Here is a 9,901-nt window from a genome sequence, read left to right as displayed (position 1 = left end):
GGAGGCTCTGGCTGTGTTCTGATTGTGGAGCTTGCAGGAGCTGCTCTGGGGCTGCTGAGCAGCCCAGGCCTGGGCTGGAATCCGTGTGGAGCAGGGAGCTGGGGCATGGCTGTGCTGGGGCAGCTGCAAACCGGGCCAGCTCCTCAGGCAGGGCCCCTGCAGCGTCTGGGGGCTTCAAACAGCCAGAGCTCACCTGAGCGCCTGCTCTGCCTCGGAGCAGGAGCTCACTGAAAACTCACTCAAAACTCACTCAAAACTCACTCAAAACTCACTCAAAACTCACTCAAAACTCACTCAAAACTCACTCAAAACTCACTCAGCTCCTGAAAACTCACTGAAAACTCACTGAGCTCCTCAAAACTCACTCAAAACTCACTCAAAACTCAACTCACTCAAAACTCACTCAAAACTCACTCAAAACTCACTCACTGAAAACTCACTCAAAACTCACTGTAAACTCACTGAAAACTCACTGAAAACTCACTGAAAACTCACTGAAAACTCACTGAAAACTCACTGAAAACTCACTGAAAACTCACTGAAAACTCACTCACTGAAAGCTCACTGAAAGCTCACTGAAAACTCACTCAACTCCTGAAAACTCACTGAACTCACTGAAAACTCACTCAGCTCCTGAAACTGGGAGCTGCACCTGGTGCCTGTGCTGTCGCACAGGGGGTGGGAGCAGCAGTGTAATTCCATTCTCCCAAATCAACATTTCCCTCAGAATGACCAGCAGCTTCCCTCTTTTCTGGAGTTGTGTCTTGCCTTAGTGGCCATGGTGGGGGATAGGAAATGAAATCAAGTGTGTGACAGCAGAGAGATGTCAGGACTCTTTCAGTTGGTGCTTCTGGTTTCCAGTTCTGCCCGAAGGAGATTCCAGTGGTTTTTTCCTGTTTTTATGTGCTGAGCTCCAGCTCAGACCATGTGTTACAGTGGCATCTGAATAAATCCACGGCATTGCCGTTCCTCCTCCAAAGCCAGGCTCTTCTCCCTTTGGAGGGCTTTTATAAAGATGAATTTGTGTTTAAAAGTATTTCCCTACTTTAATGTGAGTGGACTTTAAATGACTTCAAGCAGGTACAAGGCAGCCCTGGGTGTGCATTGGTGAATAATTGCATTTAGCAGCTCCCCACGTAATTGCTGCTCTGACTGGCAGGGAGGACAAGGGCTGGGCCTGGAAGGGCTGATTGTTTTGCTGCTGTGTAATTATGATGTTGTTAATAAGTAAGAGTAATTACACATCACTTCTGTGAAGTGCAGTGGTGATGGATTTTCAGAGCTGGATATCTGGCAGGTATTTCACAGCTGGAAAAGTCTCTGCTTCACTTTGCTCAAGGTACAAAGAACAATCCTTATCCCTGAATTCTCCAGGAGGTTTTCAAGGGAAACTGTTAATGTTTTTCCCAGGAATTTTTATGCCAATATTTTGCCTTAATTAAGCTGTGCATAAATTATAAAAGGGGGGATGAGATGACCAAATTTCTCCCATATGAGTTAATAAAAGTTGAAGAAGTGAAAGTTTTCTCATCCTGACCTGATAAGCAGGGGGAAAAAAATAACAAGAACTGTACATGCCATTTTTATTTATTTAACTTTAAAAGAATTGTAAATAAATCTGGTTTTCAGCTGGGTTTTTTTCTACTTTATCCTGACTAATGAGCAATAGAAGATGCTGAAACACCCGAGTGCTGCCTGGCAATGTCACTGCTGTGGGTTTGTCTGGGTCAGTTGTTCAGAAATATTTAGAAAGTTTGTGCTTGACTCTTCCTCCTCCTCCTCACTGTGAATCCTCTCACTCTTAGACCTGGAGAGACTTTAGTGCTGAACAGAGAAGCAAACAGCAAAGGCTTGGTGGGGCTGTGGCCAGGGAGGTGGAGAAAGGGGGAAATGGCAGGGATGGCTTCGACAGCCAGGAGCACGAACAGGCAGGGGAAGAAACTGCATTTGCAAGCTGCCAACAGGTAGGTGAGCACTGGAAAGAAATTAAAAATACTGGGGTATTCCTTCAGTATGGTTTAAAGTGAGGAAGTAAAATCAAAAGTTTTAGGTGGAAACACAGTCCGGTTTCCCTGTGCCCCTGTGGAGGAGCTGGAGCTGGGCCCGTGACTGGGAGACAAGCAGCCTAATGTATTAGTTTGGTAATTAACTCCTGTAAATTGTGCATAACAGAGCAATTAACTACTTTAGCTGGGCTTGGGAGGGGGGAGCAGGAAAATCTGTGCTGTGGGAGTGAGGGCATGGAACAGATTCCCTAAGCCAGGCCTGAAAAACCTGGTGTTAGTCTTGGTTTATTTCCAGTGACCCCTTGACTCCCATCTTCCTGCCCCCTGCCCCGACTCAGGGCTGGTCAGGCAGCTCTGTTTTTGGAAGGCAGAGGAGACAGATATAATGAATGGCTTTTATTGTGCAATATTTCAACCCCTTTTTGACTGCATTCGGATGGGATGGAAAATGTTCCACCCCACGCCGCAGCCAAGATAAATAAAACTTATTCCCTAAACCTGGCTGTGTGTTTCACTCAAACTGGCAGTAGTTAGAGCTCCACTCTTAAACAAGAATTTAGTTTGACAATTTTTAGGCCTTGTTCAGCTGAATGTAACAGCCAAAGAAAATACTTGGGGAAAAAAAAAATTAAATACATGTATTTACAGCTTGCAGGTGGCATTAATTTTTTTGGGGTCAGACTTTTTAGGTTTAAGGATCCCTGTAAAGTTGGGCTGTAGTGTAGATTTTTAAAAAACATTCTTAATTGTCTTTTTTCTTTTTAAATTAGTTTTTTTTTATGAGAATAGTCACTCTGAAGGAAAATACATTTTATGTAGCTCCCTGATGGGTGATAAATTGTTGTGATTCAAGGCTTTAAGAGTTTAGGGTCTACCAAGAACCTGAAAAATCTGCAGCCACAAGCCCCAGCAAAGGAGCAGTAAAAGCTCTCAACAGAATCCTGCAAAGGATTGGCCTTCAAGTCCACTGAGTTGGGTTTAAATTCTTTATGGAGCCTTTACTGCTGGGTTTTAGCATTGCCAAGCAGTGCAGTGAAGCCCTCACGCTGTAGCTGAGATATTCCAAGCTGTGCAGCATGTTGAATGGTCTGAACAATCCTATTTATTGATGATAATAATAATAACAACACCTTTTCATTCAGTGTCCAGAGTTCTCCTGAGAGTTTGAACAATGAAGGAGTAAAACTGAATAATCAAACCAGCCACCTCCCCACCCTACAAAGCTTTTATCCTTCACAATCCCTCTCTACAAACAAAACCCCTTTGAACAGATAAAATGCAAAACTGAATATTTTAAAGTAGATAAATGAGCCTGGTTTTAGATCCTGATGATGAAATTGTTAACAATTACCACGTGCCTCAAGGTCTGAGGAGAAGCTGCAGCACAAATGGTGCCCATTCCTTGCAAGCCCTGATGATGCACTAAACCAAACAAGGTAGGAATTGGAAAATTGGGAGTTTTATCCCCTCTGTGCTCTGAGTTTGGGCTCGTGCTGTCTTGAATTGAGTTGTTGCTCCTTTTCCTTGCTCTTTGTCTTGCCAGCACATGGAGGATCAGGGTGGAAACAGGGATCCAATATCCCCATCCCTTAAATCACCTGGCTTACACTGGAGATAGAAACTTCACCCTGCCGTAAATAACCTGCCTGTGGCACCCAAATGTTTGGACAAACAAATGCCTTTGGTCCCTGTTCAGCAGGTCAGAAATGCTGAGCTCTGGCAGTAAATAATATTCACTAATGCAAATCTATTAAGGTTCTAAGGGAATTCACATTTGAACTGGGCTTTGGAGCTGTTGAGTGGCCTCGGGTGTGCCATTGAGGAAAAAGTAATTGTGTGGGTACAAATATTAATGAGGAATAAAAGGGTCATTTTACTCTTTCCTCAAGGAAAAAAAAAACCCGAAGTACCCAGGGTGTGTTTTGCAAGGAAAGCTTTGTAAGGTTTATGTAAGGAGTAGGTAATGTGTATGTGGAGCTTATATCAGTGCATGACATAATCCCAGCTATGGAATAGAATCCCTGAATGTTCATTTTACATTTGTTTTTCCCAGCTCTCCCCCTGCTTGTTCCTCACAGAGCTCTGTTGTCCTGGGTTTTCCTGCACCCCCTGCCTCAGCTTTGGAGTGTGCTGCTCCTGCTCTGCCTCTCCTGAATTTCTTTGTCCCCAGTGCTTCCTGCCCTTGTTTAACACCAATGTCCAGTCACAAAAGTGACAAATTTGTTCAGAGAGATGGTCCAGAAAGGGACCCAAGCAGTCAGGAGCACGGGGAAGATGAGTACACAGAAGTTGAGCAATGAAAGTTGGCTGGCAGGAACTTTTCCTGGTCCTTGGCATGGTGCCCCCTCCAAGAGCCACAGAAAGCCTCACTCCCAGCCAGACCATGGGCTGTGGTGCCTTGGAACTGTCCCTTTGTGCAGGAGTTGAGAAAATGATCAGGCTTTAGGCAGAATTAAACCCGTGGTTTCCTCCTGACACACAGAATAGCCCAAGCCTTAAATTGGTCCTCTTTTATTAGCAAGGCAAATTTCTGCTTCTGAAAATGTCTTTTTTTTTTTTTTTCTCATTGCATTAAGGACTGGGGACTTGGGCCGGTAGTCGAAGAGAAGCCTAAAACTAAATCCTAAAACTAAATCCTAAAACTTCCCACTTCCCTCTTTTTCGCCTGCCTTGCTTTCAGCCTTGAGCACAGCACAACTGGTGTGCCTGTGCCAAAAGCTGTTTAAACAATATTAAGATGTTTTCTTCAAACTTCTCCCTAGGAAGATACTCTTTTTCGAGAGGAATGTTTTCCCTGGAGCATTACATCATGAGCTGGTTCAGTTCTTGGAGGAAGAAATTGGACCAAATGGTGGGGAAGGTCTCCAGGGGAAACATATTTCTGCTGTTGAGTATTCCCCCCAGGAAGCTCAGAAAGCTCTCACGTATTCCCGTGCTGTCCACATTTAGCCTTTCACCTTGCTGCAGCTGAGCACGGCGAAAGGGGGGCTGGACGTTTTGTGAGGAAATTTGACCCTTCTTTGTTTTTGTCATTACATTTCCCCCTCTCTCCTTGTACCTGGGATCTGAGCTGGGGCGATGGCTTGTCTCGTTCCTCTGACAGTGATGCTGCTGAAGGTGCTCCGGGTCTGTGTGCAAGCTGCTAATGAAATCTTAATTAGGGAAACTTCCTCGGAAACTCTGGATTTAGGAGGCTTTTGGAGGATTAAAATGAGAGGAACCTCTGAGAAGAGCAGAGGATGGAAGGATTCGGGTGGATTAATGGGACAATGTGAACCATGTTGAGCTGGAGCAGGATTGTGTTTCCTCCTGTGTGGGGAGCATTTCCCCATCAACCATGGAGGCTCCTGATAAGGTTTCCTATAGCAAATGAAACTCTCAGAATGAGGAAAAATATACTCCTTGAATGTAGTAGTGCAGATCAACAGGGGTTTTATTATTATGACTTTTTTCTCATATGGCAGCTCTGCTCTGCAAAATTATTCTTTGAGAGATGATAAGCTGCAATTCACACTTTGGTTTGAAGGCAGTCAAGGACCTGAGAGCAAGTTGGACTTGGAAGGTTTTGAATTGTTTATCTTCAGCTCACACAATTTCCTTAGAGGATATCCAATGAAAATACAAACCAGTGGAATAAAACTTGGAAGAAAAAAATCTCTTGGGCAGAAATGCCCCAGGGCAGGGCACTGAGTGGTTCAGGAGTGGCTTCAATTGGGCTGTGGGGATGAATTAGAGGAATCTGAGCTGTGTGTCCCAGACTGGTTTGATGGGCACAGACAGAATTTTCATATCCAAACCTTTTGTTTTGCACCTTCAATCACAACTTGGAAAAAACAAAGCCAGGCAAAACTTAATTAAATTTCATTTTCTCACTCAAAGGTTCTGACACCTGAAGATCATAAGAGGTTGAAGCAAAGGTCAAGCCTTGCAGATGTTTCCTCCAGTTTTATTTGATATCTAATTTTTCTAAAAAGTGGGGTTTTGCTGGGGATTTTTTTAAGGAAAAAAATCACAGGCGCATTTTTAATTGTTCCTAACAAGAGGGCCCATGAAGCTGGGGCAGCTGCTGAGGGCCTGGCACTGGAATTGGTGACTGGGAATTGGCACAGGCTTGGGAAGACTTTGGCCAAACCATGTTTCAGCTCTGTAATGAAGTTAAACACGCAGTAATTACCCAGAGCTCGTTAGTGCTGCATCCAGGTTATGAGGTCATTCCATGGCAAAGTGGGGAGGAGATAATTTCATTTAAGGGAAGTGTTAAGGGCTTGGAGCACCCTGGGACAGTGGAAGGTGTCTGTGCCCATGGCAGGGGTGGCCCTGGATGGGCTTTAATGCTGCTCCCTCTTACCCAAACCATTCCATGATTCCGTGACGTTTGGATTCTCCTGCCCCTTTGCTTTTAATTCACAAACTCATTCTGATTGCAGCAAAGTCTTTGTTTGAACATTTCCCAGAATTTGTGGTTCAAACCCCACTTTTTCAAACTCTGAGCTCTGTGGATGTGAAGCCAAAGGGCCACTCCATCTTCCTGCTGCTGGGAACTGAATGGGAAAGGATGAACGTGCAAAGATGGATTTCCCTTTGCTGCCTTTCTCAGCCATTTTTTCAGTGCAGAACAAACTTTTTCAAAGTGATTACACCAGATGATTTAACAGCACGGCCAAATAGTCCCTGTTGATTAAGATGGATGGGAGCTGTATTTGGAGCAATTGTAATTAAAACTCCTGTGGCAAGCAAGGAAAAATAACAAATTAATCTAATAAGAGCTTATGGGGGAACTCTTAAATTGAAAAGTGTTCTGAAAATCCCAAATTCTGTAACATTGGTAAAATTTTAGTTTATTAAAGCTTTCAGCATTATTAAAAACTCAGGCTTGGAGTTAATATTTTGATATTTGTTACTTTTAAACTTTAAAAAAATTATAGCATAAAGATCTGAATTTTTCAATGCAGAACAAACATTTTCAGTTAAATTTCGATGAGATAGGCTATGTTTGTGATCTGGTTTTAATCATCTTTTTACCTGATCCATGTGAAAAAAAGTCTTTCTATCATGAAAACATTTGATCCCTGGATTGCATTTTCTGTCTTGGTCAGAATATACTGAAATAAATACAAAATTTAGATCTGTCTCTCTCAAAATACACCGAAAACAAAGTGTGCATGGTCTGATGGACATCACAATGTTCCTGGTCCTCTCCTTATTCTGCTCACACCATCCCAGAGCCCTCTTGACTTTGCACAGCCCATTTGTACACCAGTGCCTCACTCTCTCCATGTGTAAAATGAGGTGTCCTCTCTTGAAGGCAGTAGAAATTCTGTTTAACTTGGGGAAAACCTGTTTATTGTCACTCTTGGAACCATTTCTGTGCCATTTCTATCTCTGGGGGCAGAGTGCAGTCACAGCACTCCCATCCCTGCTGTTCAGGTGCAAGCACAGAAAAAGCCCCGACCATTTAAGGTCTGGGGCTACTTTTAGAAGAGAGGTGGCTTGTTCAGCTTTTGCAAGTCCTTAAGATAATGTCCTTTAGATCCATGATTGATTTATTTGATATTTATGCAGTTGGCAGGGGGATTTGAAATATAACATAAGCACTTCCTGAGATGTCACGGCTGCGATGTTCGTGGTCTGAACAAGGATGTAATTCATATCTGCAGGTGCTTGCTCTGGTATCAAACACTCCAATAACATCATGCCTGTGGAATCTGCAGCTCCCCAGTGTCCCATTTGTATCCTGATATGCCCACGTCTTTCCTATGTGTGTTTTTCTTTCTTAAGGAGCTCTCATTTCCTTCAATAGGATATGTTTTATTTCATCCTTTTTCCTGCATTTACTCATATTAATGTCACCATGTGCACTGGTAATAGCTGGGCTTGGAAATAACCCGTGGATCCCTGAAAACATGGGCCTGAAACCCAATGCCTGGGATACTTTATTAGCAAAGAATTGATGTTTAAGTGAAGGGAGGGGATCATTCCTTGCTGGACTCAGATCTAACCCCTCTGAAGGAGCGTCCAGCAGGCTCAGCCCCAGCACATTCTGCTGGGCAGGGTTGGAGTCCTGGCTTTGAAGATTTTTTGGGGTTTTTTTCCCTGCTAAATGGCTGTGAAATTTGGAACTGGGTGCTGCCAGTTTGTCCTGTGGAACAGTGGGGTTGGGAGGGATCCTAAAGCCCATTCAGTCCCAACCCCAGGGACACCTTCCACTGTCCCAGGGTGCCCCAAGCCCTGTCCAGCCTGGCCTTCGGCACTTCCAGGGATCCAGGGGCAGCCACAGCTGCTCTGGAATTCCATCCCAGGGAAGAATTTCCCCATAATATCCAGTCTAGAGGAATTTACACCTTTCTAACAGGGCGAGGCTGCAGGTACCTTTGGACTTCTCTTAGGGGAATTTATTCAGGGTGGAAGGACAGAGGGCAGGTGAGGGGCTCAGCTGGTGAGGGATTTCTGGCCGCTTTCAGGGCTGGATTTCAGCCCTACAGCTGACAAGGAGTTTTCCTGAGCCTTTGTGTGCCATGAGGTACCTTTTTGTACCTCTTTTCCTTCAGCCCTTTCTCCCATTTCACTCCACTTGTGAACACTGAGTTCAGGTTACAAATTCTTTAAGCACCAGCAGTCTCTGCTTTTGCTTTGCAAAATCCATTTGCACATTTGGTGAGCTGCAGTTATCGGGTGCTGGGAGCAGAAGTGCTGTTGGCATTCCCCTGAACCTGCAGGGCCCATTCCCAGCTGCTCTGGAGGGGATGAGCCTTAATGAGCCCCCTCAGACAAGGAGAAGGTCCCTGCTTGAAGGATCTGAGCCTCCCCTGGGCTGTGGAGCTGATTCCAGACATGCAGGGACCCAGGGAACAGCTGGAGCTGCGCCAGGCAGGCTCAGGTTGGACATCAGGGAAAGGCTCCTCTCCCAGAGGGTGCTGGGCCTTGAATTTGGGAATGGTCACACTCCCAAATCTGCCAGAGCTCCAGGAGGGTTTGGACCCTGCTCCCAGGGCTGCCCAGGGTGGGATTTTGGGGTCCCTGTGCACGGCCAGGAGCTGGATCAGTGATCCCACACGTCCCTTCCAGCTCAGGACATTCCATGATCCTACAGCAGGGATCCCATCCCTGCAGCTCCCAAATGCCACAGTTATTTCTTGCTCTGGAGGCCCCTTTGGAACAGCTTTTGATTAAATATTCTGGAGTGTTCAGTGTGCAAAATCTTTTTATTTCCTGTCATTATCTCGGTACAATCATGAGTGCCTCTTTTATTATTTTTATGGATGTGCTCATCAGCTGTAGCTTTTCCCATCCCAGTGGGAATTTCCCTGCCCCGAAAAGCTGAACCTCACACTATCTGCTAGAAACTGAATTTTTTCCCAGCTGGTGAGTGCAGCACCAGCATCTCCCATTAACAGAGCTCTGCTGGGGGAAATATCACAAACCATAATCTGCTGGAACAGCCCACTGGGGTGAGTTTGTGCTTTCCTGGAAACTGTCACAGGTACCTCAGCTGGGACATGGCGATGAACAGAAATAAAGGAATAAATACATGATAAAAGACTCTTGCTTGTAACCTGAACTTGTGCTTTACAAGGCAGAAAATCTCTTTTTATACATTTTGCTATAAAACTGGCCTAAGTTTAATGTTTGTTTGTAGTATGAAAGGATTTTTGTTATCAGTCTTTAGATGGAGGAGAAACCCCACAGTCACAGTGGAAGCAGCCCCATTTTTCCCTTTTTATTTCCAAATCAGGTAGGTTTCTTTTCCTGAGACATTTTTCCATTAGGCTCTGTATAAACTGGATTAATTTGGGATCAATCCTTGCTGTGCTAGGCTGACTTCACCTGAGGCTGTTTGCTTTGTTCTTATCTGTTCATTTTATACGCAGGAAGGTCCAAAGCGTGAAGAATTCCAC

The sequence above is a fragment of the Molothrus ater genome, chromosome 28 (assembly GCF_012460135.2).
Source record: "Molothrus ater isolate BHLD 08-10-18 breed brown headed cowbird chromosome 28, BPBGC_Mater_1.1, whole genome shotgun sequence".
NCBI lineage: Eukaryota > Metazoa > Chordata > Aves > Passeriformes > Icteridae > Molothrus > Molothrus ater.
Note: the sequence above shows the minus strand (reverse complement) of the source record.